Source organism: Cetorhinus maximus, chromosome 2, assembly GCF_964194155.1.
Source record: "Cetorhinus maximus chromosome 2, sCetMax3.hap1.1, whole genome shotgun sequence".
NCBI lineage: Eukaryota > Metazoa > Chordata > Chondrichthyes > Lamniformes > Cetorhinidae > Cetorhinus > Cetorhinus maximus.
In genome coordinates this window covers 132549171-132567747 of record NC_135880.1, presented here as the reverse complement: position 1 = coordinate 132567747, position 18577 = coordinate 132549171, and the positions used below count along the sequence as shown (strand labels likewise).

Below are 18577 nucleotides of genomic sequence, written 5' to 3'. Positions count from 1 at the left end.
CCAACGTGTTTGTGGGGGGGGGGGGGGGCGGTGGTGGTGGTTGGGGAGACAGGGCTGAATATGAGCCATTAACGTCTCCAGCGATAGAAATACTTGCCAAGATTAATCATGTCATTGTATTTAACACCAGTCTCTGTAACGACAATGACTGGAGGGTGCCGGACTGAGAAAGCCAACAGCTGGACGCTGGCTGGAGTCTCCAGGGACATCTATCACTCCACGTCAAGGCTGGCTGCCGGAGGGGCGCCGCGGCTGCGCAGTGAGAGCGGCGGAGAGCAGCGATTGAATTGGGCATCCGGGTTCCCGGTAAAGTATTCTGGAACGTTGCAGGGCGTTCCATTCGAATTCTCAGTTCTTGAAGTTTCAATGGGTCGAATTCTCCGACACAAGGCCCGGGTTTAATGTGATGCGCGGTCTGTCATCTTGGGACGACTGTTTACTGTGTTTTACACCGGTCTGTGGCTTCCACGGGGAGAGCGAGCGAGAGAGAGAGGCCTGATAGTACAACGTGCAGGAAGGAGCCTGACATTGAAGGGATAAAGCTTAGTTATCCCTCTTGAGAACTGTGACTTTTGGATATTTGGGGCTTGTACATTACTAACGCCTCCAGAATTTCCAACTCCAGCTGTTTTTTTTTGAAAAGTCTTATCAATTGGCTCCTGTTATAGGCACTAAGAAATGTGAGCTTGGGTTTTCCCCAGCTCTCAAGTTCTAAAACCCAACTAAATTTTCAACGACTTTTTAATGGCAATTTCTGGTTAAGGATCTACAGTTTGAGGTTTTAATTTTTGAGCGCATGAAGTCTAATTTATTGTGATTAAAAGAATTTAACGAACTTCAGAATAGGGCCCGTGGGGGTTGGGGCGATATGTTAACATGGATGGAAGATTGGTTAAAGGATAGAAAATAGGAATAAATGGGTCATTTTCAGTTGACAGGCAGTTACTAATGAATCCGTGCTTAACTATTTACAATCCATATTAATAACTTAGATGGAGGGACCAATTAATTTATCCAAGTTTGCTGATGATGGAAAGTAAGCTGTGAAAAAGGTACAAAGTCTGCTAAGAGATATGGACAGATTAAACAAAGGGTCAAGAAGGTGGCAGATGGAGTACAATGTGAGGAAATGTGCGGTTGGTATGAAGTAAAACAGAATATTTTTTAAATGGGGATTTCAGAGGGATTTGAATGTCCTTGTGTGTTTCACGTACAAAGTTAACATGCAGGTACAGCAAACAATTAGTAACGCAAATGGTATGTTGGCCTTTATGGCGAGGTGATTAGAGGACAAGCGTAGGGAAGAATTCCAGCAATTGTACAGAGCTTTGGTGAGTCCACACCTTGAGTACTGTACATTTTTGGTCTCTGTCGAACGAAGGATATATTTGCTGTACAGATGGTGCAAATAAGAATCATTGGATTGCTTTCTGGAAGAGAGGGCTGCCCAGTGAGGGAAGACTGAGTCGAATGTGCCTGTACTTCTGAAATTTAGAAGGAGATCTCATTGAAACATAAGATTTTGAGAGGCCTTGATAGGGTCAGTGCTGAAAGACTGTCATCTGGTTGGAGAGTCAAAAATAGGGGGTATAATTTCAGAATAAGGGACTGATTATTTTAAGATTGAGATGAGGAGAAATTTCTTCGCTCAGAGGTTTGTAAATCTTTGGAATTCTCAGTGGACTGTGCTAGCTGAGCCATTGAGTGTATTGAAGGCTGAGTGATAGGTTTTTGGACACTTAAGGGAAAGAAGGAACTTGGGGATTGGGAGAAAACTGGAGCTGAGGTTAAAGATCAGCCATGATCTTATTGAGTGACAGAGCAGGTTTGAAGGGCTGTAAGGTCAACTCCTGCTTTTATTTCTTATGTTCTTAATAAACACAGTTTAGTGTGCTAGATCTTATTTTCATAATAAAGTCATGTCTCAGGAAATTCACATTTAAACTGTCACTTGTTAAACTGCAACATTATCAAATTTCTCATACACAACAGACTGTATCCTTAACACTTGATGCAGAGTAGTAACCTCAATGACATTGATGTGTTTGTCTATACTGGAGAAAGTTCAGTTATTGAGGTTCAGATTATAAACTTTAGGAATATGGTGAGGATAGTCTGATATCAAAACATATAGCTATTTGAAAACATAGACCTGGTATATCTTAAGATGGAAGTATGGACAGGGTCAGCAGCTGTGCATGTGTAACTAAGTGTTGGTAAGACATTCAGCAATGAGAGATCATTGCCTTGCCCAATTGTGTCCTTGCCCCATATTTACATGTTTGTGCTTTCCAAATGAGGTGATTGGATAGCAGTCAGGAGAGGGAACCAACTTGCTACAGATGACAACAACTTGCATATGTATAGCGCCTTTAATCTAAGAAAACTTCCAAGGACCTTTACAAGCATTATTAAACAAAATTTGACAATGAACCAAATAGATGTTAGGCCGGATAACCAAAAGCTTAGCCAAAGGGGTAAATTTTAAGGAGCATCTTAAAAGGAGGGTAGAGAAGTGAACAGATTTAGGGAGGGAATTCTAGATATTAGGACCTTGGCTGCTGAGGGCATTGTCAATGGTGGATGATTAAAATTGGGAATGCTGAAGAGGCTAGAATTGGTGGAGCGCGGAGATCTGAGGCTGTAAGGCTAGAGGGATACAAAACCTTCCCTTTGTTGGCAAGGCCGAGACCATGGAGGCATTTGAAAAGAAGGATGAAAATTTAAAATTCCATGTTGCTTAACTGGGAGCCAATGTAGCTCAGCGAGGACAGGGGAGATGGGTGAGTGGGATTTGGTGTGAGTTAGGACACAGGCAGCAGAGTTTTGACTGACAAATTTTCAGAGGGTAGAACATGGGATGCCGGTCAGCGGTGCATTGCAATAGTCACAAGTTTTGAGGTAACAAATGCACGGACAAGGGTTTCAGCAGCAGATGAGCTGAGAAAAGACGAGTCGGGCAATATTAATACGTTGTTAGATCATTAATCTGGAGCATTTGTGCATTGTTTTGTTTGGTAGATGGTGCAGTGACTCAGTATTATTCGGCCATTTCTTGGTATCACATGGAATGAATCCAATTTGCATCTGTGATGCTGGGGGCCTGCGAAGGATGCCAATTATCCACTCAGCACCTCTGGCTGAAGATGGTTGCAAACTCTTCAGCCTTGTTTTCCTCTCACGCATAGAATACCAGGGCAGCCCTGACCATGTCGCATCCACTAATTGGAGTCATACCTAGCACAAAGGAAGATTGGAGGTCAATCATCTCAGTTCCAGGACATCATTGCTGGAGTTCATCAGGGTAGTGCCTATGCCCAATCATCTTCAGCTGCTTCATCAGTGACCTTCCCATCATTAGAAGGCCAGAAGTAGGGATGTTCGCACAATGTTCAGTACCATTTTGCAACTCCAGATACAGAAGCAGTCTGTGTCCATATGCAGCAAGACCTTGACATTCAATGGCAGTACCATTGCCAAATCCCCCATTATCAACATCCTGGGGGTTACCATTGTCCAGAAACTAAACTGAACCAGCCATATAAATATTGTGGCTACAAGGGGAGGTCAGAGGCTGGGAATTCTGAGGCGAGTAACTCACCACCTGACTTCCCCACAGCCTGTCCACTGTCTACAGGGCACAAGTCAAGAGTGTGATGGAATACTCTCTCCACTTGCTTGGATGAGTGCAGCTCCAACAACACTCAAGAAGCTTGACACCATCCAAGACAAAGCAGCCTGCTTGATTGGAACCCCATCCACAAACATTCATTCCCTCCACCACCAATACACAGTGGCAACAATGTGTACCATCTACAAGATGCACCGCAGCAACTCACCAAACCTCCTTCGACAGCACCTCCCAGACCTGAGACCTAGAAGGACAAGGGCAGCAGATGCATGAGAACAACACTACCTGCAAGTTCCCCTCCAACCATATACCAACCTGATTTGGAACTATATAGTTGTTCCTTCACTGTGGCTGGATCAAAATTCTGGAACTCTGTTCCTAAACGGCACTGTGGGTTTACCTACACCAGGCAGACTGCAGTGGTTCAAGAAGGTGATTCACCACCACCTCAAGGGCAATTAGGGATGGACAACAAATGCTGGCCTTGCCAGTTATGCCCGCAACCCATGAAAGAAAAAAAATGGCCTTCATTGGTCATTAAGATGCTGGAAAAACCCTGCTGCAGCAGTGGCAATGTGGTCAAGAGGAAGTTCAATTATTTACAGAGGTTTAAGGTGGATACACGCTGGGGGAGGGCCGGTGAAGTAGGGACAGACTGGGAGGAATTGTCAAATATGGTGATAAAACTTGAAGGGAACTCTCTTGGTAAAAATCACACAATGGGAACCAAGGTGATCTCTGGGCAGAGTAAGGATGCTTTATGTGGCTTGATGTCAAATTTTGTTTGCTCGTGCTGTTGTAAACTTGAGTTGATCTAAAACTCTGCTGCCCGTGCTTAACTCCTGGCAAGTCCTGTTCCCCTCTCATCCTTGGGTTCACTGACCTATGCTGTCTCCCGTCAAGCAACGCCTTAATTTTACAATTCTCACCCTTGTTTTCAAATTCTTCCATGGTCTTGCCCCTCCCTATCTCTAATCTCCTCCAGACCACAACCCTCTGTGATAACTGTGCTCCTCAAATTTTGGCCTCTTGTGCATCCCCAATTTTAATTGCTCTACCATTGGTGGCCTGCCTTCAGTTGCCTAGGCCCCAAAGCTCTGGAATTCCCTCCCTACCCCTCTCTGCCTCTTTACCTTACTTTCCTCCTTTTAGAGACTTAAAACCTACTTGTTTGATCAGGCTTCTCTCTGCCTCTTTACCTTACTTTCCTCCTTTTAGAGACTTAAAACCTACTTGTTGATCAAGCTTTTAGTCATCTGATCTAATATCTCCTTATGTGGATCGATGTCATATTTTGTTTTATAATGTTCCTGTGAAGTGCCTTGGGATGTTTATTTTTTTTAAAAGCGCTATACACAAATATAAGTTGTGGTTATGTGTACTGGTCAAATGGAAGTGATAGTGGAATAAGACACAGTAGCTTTTATGTTGTGTTGCCTATCATTTGTGCCATAGCGGTGCTGGGCAAAAGTGTGTTTCTGAAGCTCAGCTTCGCTAAGGTGGCTGGCAGAATTAAATTTTAATGACTTGTGTTTAAACTTTACAGGACTTCTTTTGCCTAGTTCAGTTGATAACAGAGTAATCAACTCCACCAGGCAATATGGGAGTTTGAAAAATGTGTGTGTGAGGCGACCTCTTTCCATGCCCCATTAGACGTAGGAGCAGAAGTAGACCATTCGGCCCATCAAGTCTGTTCTGCCATTCAATGAGATCATGGCTGATCTGATAATCCTCAACTCCACTTTCCTACCTTTTCCCCATAACCCTTGATCTCCTTACTGAAAAAAAATCTCTATAATGACCCAGCCTCTACAGCCCTCTGTGGTAAAGAATTCCACAGATTCACTGCCCTCTTGAGAGAAAAAAATTCCTCCTCATCTCTGTCTTAAATGGGCAACCCTTTACTCTGCGATTATGTCCTCAGGCCCCAGACTCTCCCACAAGGGAAATGACCTCTCAGCATCTAACCTGTCAAGCCCCCTAAGAATCTTATATGTTTCAATAAGGTCGCCTCTCATTCTTCTAAACTCCAATGAGTACAGGCCCAACTTCTCAACTTCTCCTTGTAGAAAAACCCCTCCATACCTGGGATCAACCTAGTGAACCTTCTCTAGACTGCCTCCAATGCTAATATACCTTTCCTTAGATAAGGGGTCCAAAACTGTTCACAGTATTCCATGTGTGGTCTAACTAGTGCCTTGTACAGTTTTAGCAAGACTTCCCTATTTTTATACTCCATTCCCTTTGAAATAAATGCCAACATTCCATTTGCCTTCTCTATTACCTGTTGAGCTTGTATGCTAGCTTGTTGTAATTCATGCACAAGGTCTCCCAAATCCCTCTGTGCTGCATCCTTCTGCAGTCTTTCCATTTTAATAATATTCAGCTCCTCTATTCTTCCTGCCAAAGTGCATAATCTCATATTTTCCCACATTATATTCCATCTGCCAATTTTTTGCCCACTCACTTAACCTGTCTATATCCCTCTGTAGACTCTGTCATCCTCACCGCGTGCCGCCCCACTCGGGTGAATGCTGCAATCATTTTTTTTCCTTGCTCGAGGCAGGCTGAGCACAGAAACACTGCAGGGAGCCCACCTGAATTATGAGATTCTAACAACAACATGCAGTTCTATTGTGCTTTTAATATCGAATGAAGGGAATTTCAGAACATGGAGCCCAGACCACTAAAAGCGTGACTACCAAAGGTGCTGTTAAAGGAGATTTGGTGAGTTGCTGCTGTACCTATTGTATGTGGTACACACTGCTGCCACTGTGCATTGGTAGTGGAGAGAATATTTTTGAAGGTGGTGGATGGTGTCCAGCTTCTTGAGTCTTGTTGGAGCTGCACTCATCTAGGCAAGTGGAGAGCATTCCATCATACTCTTGACTTGTGCTTTGTAGATGGTTGACAGGCTTTGGGGAATCAAAAGGTGAGTTCTTGTCTGCAGAATTCCAAGAGGAATTCTCTGACTTACTCTGACCTGATATTGTAGCCACATTATTTCTATGGCTGGTCCAGTAAGTTTCTGAGGATACCAGAACTGAGAACCTACAATCCTTAGGAAAGATTAAGCAGGCTGAGCCTGTTATCTGGGTAAAAAGGAAGGCTGAGTGATGACCTGATGGTGGTTTTTAGGATTAGGTAAGAGTTTGTTAGGGTAGACCGAGAGAAGATATTTGCACTTGTGAGGAGACCAAAACTAAGGGCCATAAATATAAGATAGTCACTAATAAATCCAACGGGGAATTCAGGAGCAACTTCTTTCCTCAGAGTGGTTATAACATGGAACTCAATACCACAAGAAATAGTGGAGATGTAAAGCATAGATGCATTTAAGAGGAAGTTAGATAAGAACATGAGAGAGAAAGGAACAGAAGCATATGCGGATCAGTTGGGAGGAAGTTTGTGAAGAAAACGAATACCAGCATGAACCAGTTTGGGTTGAATGACCTGTTTGTGTACTGCAAACCACATATTGTAAACTCCATAAGTTACAAACCAGTGCGACCAGAGCTGGTAATCAGGACTGTGAGACCCAGGTCATTCGTCTCCCTCCACTGCTTACAGATTTCAAAAATCCATTTTCCTTCTCCCTGTTCAGTCAAGTCCCAGGTTCTTCCACAGTGGTGCAGGACCACCGGCTCCTCTTTTTGCAGCTAAACATAGGAACATAAATAGGAGCAGGATTTGGCCATTCAGCCCCTCGAGTCTACTCTGCCATTCTCATCTACCTTAGCTACATCTTCCTACAGTATCCGTTGATCTCTTGCTTAACTATACTAATGACTGAGGCATTCACAGCTCCCTGTGGTACAGAATTCCATAGGTCCACCACCCTTTGACTGAGGAAATTTCTGCTCATCTCAGTCCGAAATTGCAGATCCCTTGGCTATGACTCTAGTTCTGGACTTTCCATCCGGGGGAAATATCCTCTCAGCATCTACCCTTTTGAGCCCTTTAGAATTTTATGTTTCAATCAGATCAACTCTCATTCTTCTGAACTCAAGGGAATATAGGTTTACTCTCTTCAATTTCTCCTCATGGGACAATCCCCTCATCTCAGGAAACAGCCTTGTGCACCTTTGTTGCACTCCCTCTCAGGCAAGTGCATCCTTCCTTGAGTAAAGAGACAAAAACTGTACATGTTATTCTTAGTGTGGTCTCACTAAGGTTCTTTATAATTGCACCAAGACTTCTTTACTCATACTTAATCCCTTTGTAATAAAGGCTTGTATACCATTAGCTTTCCTAATTACTTGCTATACCTGCATATTAACTTTGTGATCCTGAGACACCTAGATCTCTCTAAATACCAACATTACCCAGTCTCTGGCCATTTAAAAAATATTCTGCTTTTCTAATTTTTCAAAGTGGGTAACTTTACATTTTCCACATTCTATTCCATCTGCCACATTCTTGCCCACTCACTTAATGGCCAGAATCTTCCGTTTTGGAGTCTAAGTTCGGTGGTGGGCATGGAAGTGAGTGATTTCCACAGTGGGACGGGATGGCTGATCTTGTGCTGTTCAGCTCATTACATATGCACGCGCGAGGAGCTCGCTGATTCTTGCGGCAGGAAGTCCCTGCCATGACTTCATGAGGTTGAAGGTCCGGGCGCCATATTTATAGGGCACCCAGACAGCTTGCACTATCCCTTCCATCTTTGCATGATCACTGCTCGACCCTCCGCACCCCTGCGCGCCACGCCACCCCCCCACCCCCCGGCCTTGCTTGGTCCTCCTCCATGCAACTTGCACTGCCGTCACCCAGTCTCAAGCAAAGGCTGGCATTTACAGATGCTTCCCAAAGAGGATAATGTACGGGCAACTCACCGTTAATCATGAAAGAAGTCTACCTCACCAGGTGCACGCCACTCATGTACATTTGTGAATGTGAATGTTCTAATTTCTCACTGGCGGGGAATTTAATTTGGAGGGTGAACTTAATTCTGGTGAAGTGGCCTTTTAATGAGCATGCACGACATGTTACTGCGTGCCAAAGGGCTTCCTGACATTGTTTGTTGGGAAACTTGACCTGCCTTTAAAGTCCTGAGAACATAATTGCTAAAGTTCATCCCGCCGTCGGGGATTTGATTTCTGGCCTCTCGCCAAATTAAGTTCTCCCACCCACCAAGCTTTCTGCTGCTGATGGGACTGGAAGATTCTGCCCCATCTTTCTGAATCCTTTGCCCTTCCAGCTGATTTTCCCATCTATCTTTGTATTGTTAGCAAACATGGATACATTACACTCGATCAATATATATTGATATAGATTAGAAATAGCTGAGGCCCGACATCCGCAGGTCTAATGCTGCCAAATTCCAGGATTCCCCACCACAGTTTTGCTAAACTTCTGGAATCCCACACCAGTTCTCCTAAATTACAGGACCATCTTTTCAGTACTATATGAAGAAAAATCATGTCCCCATGCACCCCCAGTGGTACCATAGTCCAGGAACGCCTTCCCCCAATTCCCTGCCTGCCAACTGCAGCAAATCCAAGACTCTTCCAAAGTACAGTACTGGTAAATGCAGGTACTTATCTCTGCTGGTATATCTTGCTATCTGACCTCTGTTTTAGACATGTTAATTGATTAAAAATCATCATCAAGTTTAAAAAATACGTATAACAAAAGGGTCTCAGTGTGATTTTCACAAAAATAATGCACCTTTTTTAAAATTTATAACCTCTTTAGTACAATAATGTATCATCTATCATTGCCTGGATTGCAATATTAAAGTTTAAATTTATTTTTAATTGCAACGTTTAAATATTAATTTAAAGCTTGATTTGAAGTTGATTAACTAAGTACCAGTAAAAACTTGAGAATACCATGTTAATGCATATGAAGTTGCCTTTGTGTTCTAACTTAAATGGCATAAGCACGTTTGTTATAGAATGTGCTGAGGGATTTGTTATAGAACATGCTGAGGGGTTCTCTGTATCAGTCATCTTAGTTTTAACTGATGTTATGGCAGGTGGATGGTAAATGCCAAGCTACTCAAATCCCAGAGGGAAACTTGAAGCAGGTGCCACAACTATTTGCAATTTATATTTATTTCAAGATGCAGGATTTGAATTTAGTAAAAAGAAGGCCTCCGAGGCTTAGAGGGATTTTACAAAACTAAATTAAACATTTATTAATAGGAGAAATGATTTTAAGCACACACACAGGTCTACAAGTTATTACTATGATAACCCCCAGCTCCCCTGATTAATCTAACTCCCAGGTACCCTTCCTTTAAGGCAACTATGAAACACACAGATTTCAAAAGACCCAGGCAAAGTAACAATACCCTGAATAGTTGAATTCAGAATGAGTTTTCTTAACTTTCAGTTCTTGCAGACAGCAGTTTGAGCATGGAGGCTGAAGGCTTTTTCACATTTGTTAGATCTCAGAATTCCTTCTATTGCACGCAGCCTTCTCTCCTTTATACATATTTTCCCCTTTGAATGCAAATTCCCATTGTTTCACAATGTCTTTGGACTTTACCTCTCTAATAATAAAAATCTATCATAGTACCAATTTTACCAGTAATCTTTGGGAAAAATAAACACGCTGTTTCTTAACTTCTGCTGGCTAGTTGAAACATTTCACCCCCTCTTTTGAATTCAAACTACTCTGGTTTATTTAAAAATACAAATGTTCCCTTTACACCTCACATTGTAAAACGTCACCCATGTTTACCTATTTTGCATTTCAAACCTTGCTTCTCTTCCATCAAAGCCTTTAGACCAGCTATCTCTAATTTAATTAAGTTCCATACCAACAGAGAGAGACACATACATAGACACAGACCCCATTATTACTCTACAATAAATTCCAAATAACATTATGAAAATTCCTGACACTAAAGCTAGGTACAAATCCTGTTTATGCCACATAATTGGTATTTTCACTGACATTACAGAGGCTGACCAGAAAAACCTCTGAGGAAATTCCCAGTGTATATTCTCTAATGCATTTAAGCAATGCCACAGGAAAGCCATTAATTGTTTTGAAAACACAAACTGGAGTTGGTTTCCTGTTCATCCATCATAGCAATGTTTGCTGATCTATATTTTCTCCTGATTAAGCAATGCCTCAATTTTACAATTTTCATTCTTGCTTTCAAACCTATCACTCCTTCCTATTACTGTAATCTTCTCCAAAGCTACAGCCCATTGAGATGTTGGTGCTCCCCCACTTCTGGCCTCTTGAGCATACCCAATTTTAGTGGCTCCACCATTGTCAGCTGTGCCTTCAACTGCCAAGGCCCTAAGCTGAGAAATTCCCTCTCTTCCTCTATACCTCTTCCTCCTTAAAACCTCCCTCTTTGGCAAAGCTTTTGGTCATCTGCCCTAATATGTGGTTCAGTATCAAAGTTTCTTTGAGACTGATTAGGTTGTTCCACAGAGAGCTGACATGCATTTGATGGGCCAAATGTCCTCCTCCTGTCTCATTCAGACTCTAGGACTGTGACTCAGACTCCCCTGTGAAGTGCTTTAAGATGCTTTACAATCTTAAATGCTATATATGTAGGTTATTTTAGTTAAAAGATGACGTATATAAAAGTTCAGCGGACAGAAAAGTTATTCAAACATAAAATAACAATGAGATCATGGTGTCAGCAATTATTAATGTGTTTTTAAAAAAAAACATCATTTGTGGTGAGGAAGAGATGCCGTGAGTTGCAAATCGTCACAAATTGCTGGGCGTTTTTTTTTTGTAGCTGCTGCTGGAGCTTGCCATTAATCTCCCCCTGAATGCCAAGAAATAGGTGCATTTGCGCTGTTAATGTGAATGAAGCTCACCTTTGACATTTAGCGTTGGTAATTCATGTCATTAGGAGCCTGTAAAGTGATGTGATTTATGGTCCTGATGTGAAACTCCACCTTGGAGGCCCAGAAAGGGGACCGTTGAAATTGAAGTCTCACTCCTGTGGCTGGGAAATTGTTCCTAGAGACTCTTAAAACTTGTAAAAGTCTTCTCTTCAAAAAAAATTTACTCTTCCCTCCTGTCTCATTTTTGTCACTTTTTTGATCCAATTTTTTTTTCCCTGTCTTATTTCTCGTTCTGTATTTGGTCCCCTATTCCTTCAACAGTTAACATGTTTCTGTCATTGTTTCGCTGGTTAAGGATATGGACATTTGGACCTGAGGTTCATAATATCCCAGTTGCCCTGTTGATCTTGCCATGACAAATTCGCTTTTCCAGCAATTTATGGTACAAAAATATAATCTGAAGGGTGAGGTAAAAAATCCAATTCATGCACTCGGCGATGCAGCTCGAGCAATTTTTGGGCCAGTATCACCAACGATTTTTCTTTGTGTCTTAATAGTGTAAACAAATGGAGTTTGTTGGGGAGTGTATATATTTTCTGCTGCTGGGTTTTCTAGACACTGAGCAGCAAGTATATGTAATTGAATAACTTTGAACTGTATTACTATTGTATTATTGTATTGTGGGTTTTGAATTGCAGTATTTATATGTAACGTGCACTATAATTTCTTTCATTGCCTACCTCATGGAATATTAACAATTTAAACCCTTTCTTCTTCCTTCCCCTGTCCACCTATATGCCTTTATGGCTGATGCATTTTACTTTGTTGCCTTTACATTATTGGTGTAACTTTTTAACGATGTAAATAATTTTAAATTTTGGTATATCACTGATTTTTGAAGCTAAAAGTAGTAGTTTTGATGGAACTGTACTTTATTCAATTTGGTTGCATTTTGCACCGAACCTGCAACAGTTATCTCATTTGTTTTGGCTAGTGAAAGCACAGTGTGTAGGGAAATAGTTGTTAAATGCTTCTTTGTCGGGTCCTGTTGCAAATATTGTAATAGGCCAGCACTCATTCCTGTCACCTCTGGGATCTGGATTTTAATCTAGCCCAGACTGATGGGATGAGAATTTCTTCTCTGCTGCTGAATAGATCTCGTGTGAAATCCATTCAGTTCGTCTCAACCCAGCTCATGGTGAGGATGAGGCCTGAAGTTCCATCTCCTGACAGTTAGACCCAAATTGGCAGCCTCACTTAGAATAAAAGAGACTGGTGGAAGAAATAAAGGTGTCTTTTGGCACAAAAGAAGGATTAAAGCATGATTTTGGCCAGAGTAAAGGGAGCTTTACTTTGTATCGGACCCAGTTATTCTTGATGTAAAAGTACCTGATTCACATCCTGGCATTCTTCATCTTGAGGAAAAAATATTAAATGACCTGAGTTTCGAGCTTGTCTCCAATTTGGTCATTTATACAAGCTTTATTTGAACTGTTAATGGCTGATTTGTTTATATTATGGAGAACGGAAGCTAAATTAGTTAGTTATAACTCACCCTTCGATCTTTTGGTATGTGATATTATCTAAACCCTTGATATTACTGCCTTTTAATTGCCTCCAAATATTTGTTACTTGATTAAAATCACATTAAAAGTAAAAAGGTTATTTATAATTTTCAGTTACTGCATTGTAGGACTGAAAGTGACTCCCTGACAGAAGTGCAAGAAGTCAACTGTGCAACACTTTTAGGAATTTGCTCTACAAATGTTCCACTATTTCCAGAATTGCGTTCTCCATGCCAACAGCATTTAACAAATAAGCTTAAGCTCTGAAGAAGAGTCATACAGACTTGAAACGTTAACTCTGTTTCTCTTCACCACAGATGCTGCCCGACCTGCTGAGTTTTTCCAGCATTTTCTGTTTTTGAAACAGATTTAGGGGTTCATTACTGACATTTCTAAGCTCTGTATCTAAAATAAACCCACCTCATGATGAACGTTTAGTATCGATGCACAATTTTTTTTTAGGAGTTGCATTTTATTTGGTTTCCATTGTGAGAGCGCCATAAATGCTTTCTTGGTGCGTATTAGATAATATTCTGTATTATACTGGTCTAATGAGAGTTATTGCAAATTTGGTTAACTTTATATCTGACGTGTTGTTTTTATAAGTGCTATTGTCCATGATGACTGTATATTAAAACTTATCCATGGGGCATACACTGTTACAAATGCAATTGTATAGTGTGCCGTATACATAGAATTTACAGAACAGAAATAGGCCATTTGGCCCACTAAGTCTATGCCGGCGTTAATGTTCCACACAAGTCTCCTCCTATTTTACTTAATCTCACCCTGTCAACATATCCAATCTCTGTTCTCCTCTTATAGCCAGTTAGGATGTGGATAGTCCATTTCATCTTCTGGTTAATGATGACCCATCTTCAAAGTATTAACAGTCAGTGGGATGGTGATGCTTTTGATGTTCAGGGGAAGGTCATGATGATCATTGTGTGGCACTCATGTTATCTGCCACTTGTTAGCCCAAGTCCAGACATAGACTGGCATAAGTTTTATTATTTGCATGTTTAATATTTTTTTCTGTCAATTCTCCATTCAAAGAAAGCCAACTGTTCCCTGTAGAGGAATATAAAACCTTATTAGCTTATTGAATTTGGTCACCAAGTTATGGTCCAGTTACTCCTCAACTCTGTGACAGAAAATTTAGCGAACAGCATTGTCGCATGGGGCTGGATTTTACAGGGTGTCGCCCTGCGCCTCACCCCCATCCCTTCAGCTCAAAGGTTGGTGGGAGGTGGGCAGCCCAGGATCCCAATGGCACAGCAATTTACTCTGGGAGCAGTGCTAATTGCCTTAAGGTGAGACTCTGCCCCTTTCTCAGGAGGAAGTCCTGCCTCGTGGCTGCTGGCAAATCAGATTGGCTCTGTAGTCCGCAGTGCTGAGGAGTGTAGGTAAGTCTGGTGTTCAGGGTCTCAGTGAATTGGATAGGAGGCCGGTGGGTAGAAGGGGGGGAGAAGGTCCTTGCGGAGGTGCCTTCAATGGACTCAGAGACCCTGCAAAGGAGCCCCCCCGCCCCCCCAAATCCCCAAATCCCCTCTCCCTCCCCGCTGCCACCCACCCCTCCTCCTTGCCCGACACTAGCCGGCCTTCCCACATGATGTGTCCCTCCCCCTATTGTGGGTAAAATACTGGCAGTGGCGGGATGAAGCCTGTAAGTGGCTGTTAATTGGCTACTTAAGGGCCTTAATAGGCCCAAGGGCGAGCAAGCCACCAGATGCCTCCCCTTTCCCCTTCCCTTGTAACAGGTAGATGGTGGGAAGGCCACCCACTGGATTTTACATGCCTCCCCCCATCTTCAAACTTGCTGGCAGGGGATCACAAAATCCAGCCTACAGGTATGTTTATCCATTGATTTCCAGACCTTCATTGATTCTTCTGGAGCATCTGATCATTTATGGTCTATGGGCATTCTTACCTTCTCTAATGCCTCGCTTCCAACCATGACAATGCCATCTTTTATTATTTTCATTATTTTATTCATCATTTTAGCTGCAAGGAATCGGAGAAATTGGGATTGTTCTTCTTGGAGTATAAGAGATTGAAGGGAGATTTTATAGAGTTGTACAAGATTATGACAGGTTTAGGTAAGGTAGACAAAGTAAAGCTGTTTCCATTAGCTGATCCTAGAAGGACTGGGCGACACAGATTGCAGTTTTGGGCAAAAGATGCAGGAGGAATGCAAGGAAGAACTTTCATAAGCAGCAAGTGGTAATGACCTGGAATATACTGCTTAGAAAGGTGGCGGAAGATAAGTGATTTCAAAAGGAAATTGGACAGGCACTTGGAGGAAATGAACTTGCAGGGCTAAAGGGATAGATTGGGGAATGGGCCTGACTTGGATTGCTCTATGGAGAGCTAGCATGGACTCGATGAGCAGAATGACCTCCTGTGCCATAACGACTCAGTATTCTACAAGTGAACATAGTTAAATTAGGAGCTGCTAAATCTTCTAAAATTTTGATGTGGAGAAATTCTTTGTCCTCGCATGAAAGTGTACTCGGCCTTACGTGCTATGTAAGGTACGAGTAGTACAGAAGTTAAGTAGCTATTTTACGTATTCAATGGCAGTCTATTTTGTAATTAGAAGCACTGAAGGAAAATAATGTACTCCTAATGAATGGAATAATGGCACGGTGCTGAACATGGAGCTAATTAAAATGGCAAGCTAGATGGGCACAGTGGTTTTTGTTTCTTCTGACTAATTATGTTTCAAACTAAGCTCTTTCCAGGATAACTGGGGTTTTCCTCAAAACCTATGCAGTTTAGATGATTCTACAATGAACTTTAGTTAAAGGTTAAATGCCTGTCACCAAATGCAACCCTACCTTGATCTAACATTATACGAGTCCCTCAGTAACTTTACAAGCTTTTTCACAGAATTATTTCCATAGTTTTGGTTTCTGTTGGCCCAGCTTTGCTGACATGAATTGTGATTTCCATCATGACAGATAATAACTACATGCATATTTATCTGTTGCTACTGTTTTGCTATCAGGCAGAAAATACAGCTTTAAATGGTGTAATAATGGCCATAATTAAATTCTGACCAGGATGTTTAATTTAGTTCCATTGCCTGACTACCCGAATGTCGTGTTTTGTGATGAATATTGAAACAGTCCTCTTTGTTTTCTAAGTCAGTAAGTGCCTGCAGCAATCATTTTGTTTCCCACTAGTAAGGTGAATTGGCTGCATTTGTATTTGCATAAAGTGATCTGTTATATTGCCAGAAAAATGTCATCACTCATTTGTTGCATCTTGGCAGACAAAATATTTGTAGAACCAAGTTCTTGTCATAGGTCAGTGAATGCACTTTAAATTGTATTTGTCACATTAATAGGTCAGAATTTGCTGTGAGCGTAACAGTGAGGTAATTAGCACTTGCTTTGTTCTTGCAAGTGGTAGATGTGAGGTTAAATGCGAATATCCAAACATTGTGTCCAAGTTGTGTTGCTCCGCCATTAGCTTTGCGAAAATGGCATCTTGCTGTTTGCCTAGCCACCATTGAAATGCATTGAATGGTGTGAAGTTGCTGTCCTTACAGGTAGATATGTATGAAGTAATCATAATTTTAACAGCAAGAAGGCTTAGAGGAGATTTGAGAGAAATGTATAAAATTATGAAGGGTTTAGATGAATAAACAAAGAGAAATTGTATGCAATGGCTGAAGGGTCAATAATCAGAGGGCTGAGATTGATGGTGATTGCCCAAAGAACCAGATACATGAGGAAAAACATTTTGATGCAACAAGTGGTTAGGATTTGGAATACACTTCTTAATAGATTCAGTAGTAGCTTTCAAAAGGGAATTAGATGGATACTTCAAGGAGAAATATATTACATCTGTACATAAACTATCCCCCCAATTTATAGCTTTTGAAAAAAAATACTTCTGGACTTGTATCAAAGGCAAACCTCTTCAAAATAATAGCTGTCCTTTTCAGGGAAGGGAACTTTTCTTAAGAGGGCACTTTTTTTCTCTGTATTAAACACCCTAATCGAATTTGACAATTTTTTTGAATGCAGTTTGATTATCATGCACCAGATGCAGTACCAGTGAGGTAAAAGCTACCGATACATTTTTATCATAGTATTGCCCATTGTACCAACAATTTACTTTACGAATCGCTTTGTAGTTTCCATTTTGTTTGGTTCCAACATTAATGCAATATAATTATGCTGTTTTTATAGCCTCCATGTCCAGGAAACAAATCCATGAAAGTAATTTTTTGTTTCTGTAATACAGTAAAGTCCCGCCATTTGCAGGGGTTACATTCTCGTGAAACCTTGTAAGTGGTGAAATCGCAAAGGAGGAACATGCTTTTGAATGGAACTCAATTGGATAGGTTGCATCAATGCGAGGGCAGCATTGTTATGGGCGGCTACAGTACCCTACAAAAAGCTGTGTTTCTCTTCACTGAAACTGCTAGACCTGCTGTGTATACAGGTACTCCACTTTTTTGCTTTTTGTTCCTGATTTCCAGCACTGGCAGTTTTATTTGCAGCCCATGTAAAAATCGTGGTCAATGAAAAAGTATAATACCCAGAGTCAACAAGGGGTAAAAAATATCCTGGAAAATTCCTCTCCAATTTCTCCCCCCCACCCACCTCAGGTCATTGAAATCAGCTAAGGTGGTCTCATGAACCAAGGATTACAAAGATTTATAAAGACACTTGCATTCTGTTTTATGTGATTTCTGTCCTCGGCAGGAACTAGTCCAGTTCACTCTGATGGCATTCGAGAGTCAGCACCTACCACACCAGCCTGTATTGTATTCCAGAGCCTCACTACTATCTGAGAAAAGGCAGATATCCAGTCTATTCCTACTCTTTCATAATAAATTAACCAGTTGCACACTTGAGCTATGCCCAAAGGGTGTACCTGTCAAAGAATCAGCGCAGGTATTCAGACATTTCAAACACAGATAAGTGAACACTGCTCACGCGATGGGCGATGCGGTGTACAAAGTGCGGATAAGTGAAAACGCAAACAAGGAAGTTGCGGAAGGTGGGATTTTACTGCCCATCATACCTTTCTTTGGTGTTATATTGTTGTATTTTTCCAATATAACTGAGGAATTCTATGTTCATGTGTATGTATACATAAGTATCCAGAGTGCCACATCATTCATGACCACACTACAATCTGTGTACCAAACCAACAATATATCAGACCGCAGCATCTGAGCTATACATTCAAAGAAGCTCCAGCTTTTGAGTTTAAACGAAGTTATTTCAAACTTCTAGGAACCAAAAGACATAACGGCTGGCATCTGTAAGATAAATCCTGAATGACCAGTTATGTAGTTCTTTAATTCAGTTCCTTGCAGAAAGAGAACACAACACAAAACTGTCCATAATGAAACAATTTGTGAGAATCTATGAAAGAAATGTGCAGTACTTGATACACAGGACCATGTACAATACTGCACTGAGATTCTGTGACATATCTAGTCAGATTTCGATCTGTGACTTGTTATCGATTGCTAACATCTGTTTAGCTCAGTACTGTACTTTGTATAGAGGTCATGATACAGATTTCTTTCCTATTTAACCAGTAAAACAGTCAGTACTAAATAATTCTGATGAAGGGCCCTCTCCAAA

General features: G+C 41.4%; 1 protein-coding gene across 10 annotated transcripts in view; it reads left to right on the top strand.

The window, feature by feature from the left end:
- Positions 1-246: 246 nt before the first annotated feature.
- The window catches only part of focad (focadhesin), a 243647-nt gene continuing 225316 nt past the window's right edge, over positions 247-18577 (top strand). For 2 of the 10 annotated variants that reach the window (XM_078569555.1, XM_078569487.1), the window contains exon 1: positions 252-306. The gene's annotated coding sequence lies outside the window, so the exon portion shown is untranslated. Of the gene's footprint in view, positions 324-416; positions 455-6197; positions 6359-9052; positions 9168-17219; positions 17421-18577 lie in introns of those variants that run through there. The other 8 variants (XM_078569505.1, XM_078569496.1, XM_078569522.1 and 5 more) reach the window with 8 other exon arrangements.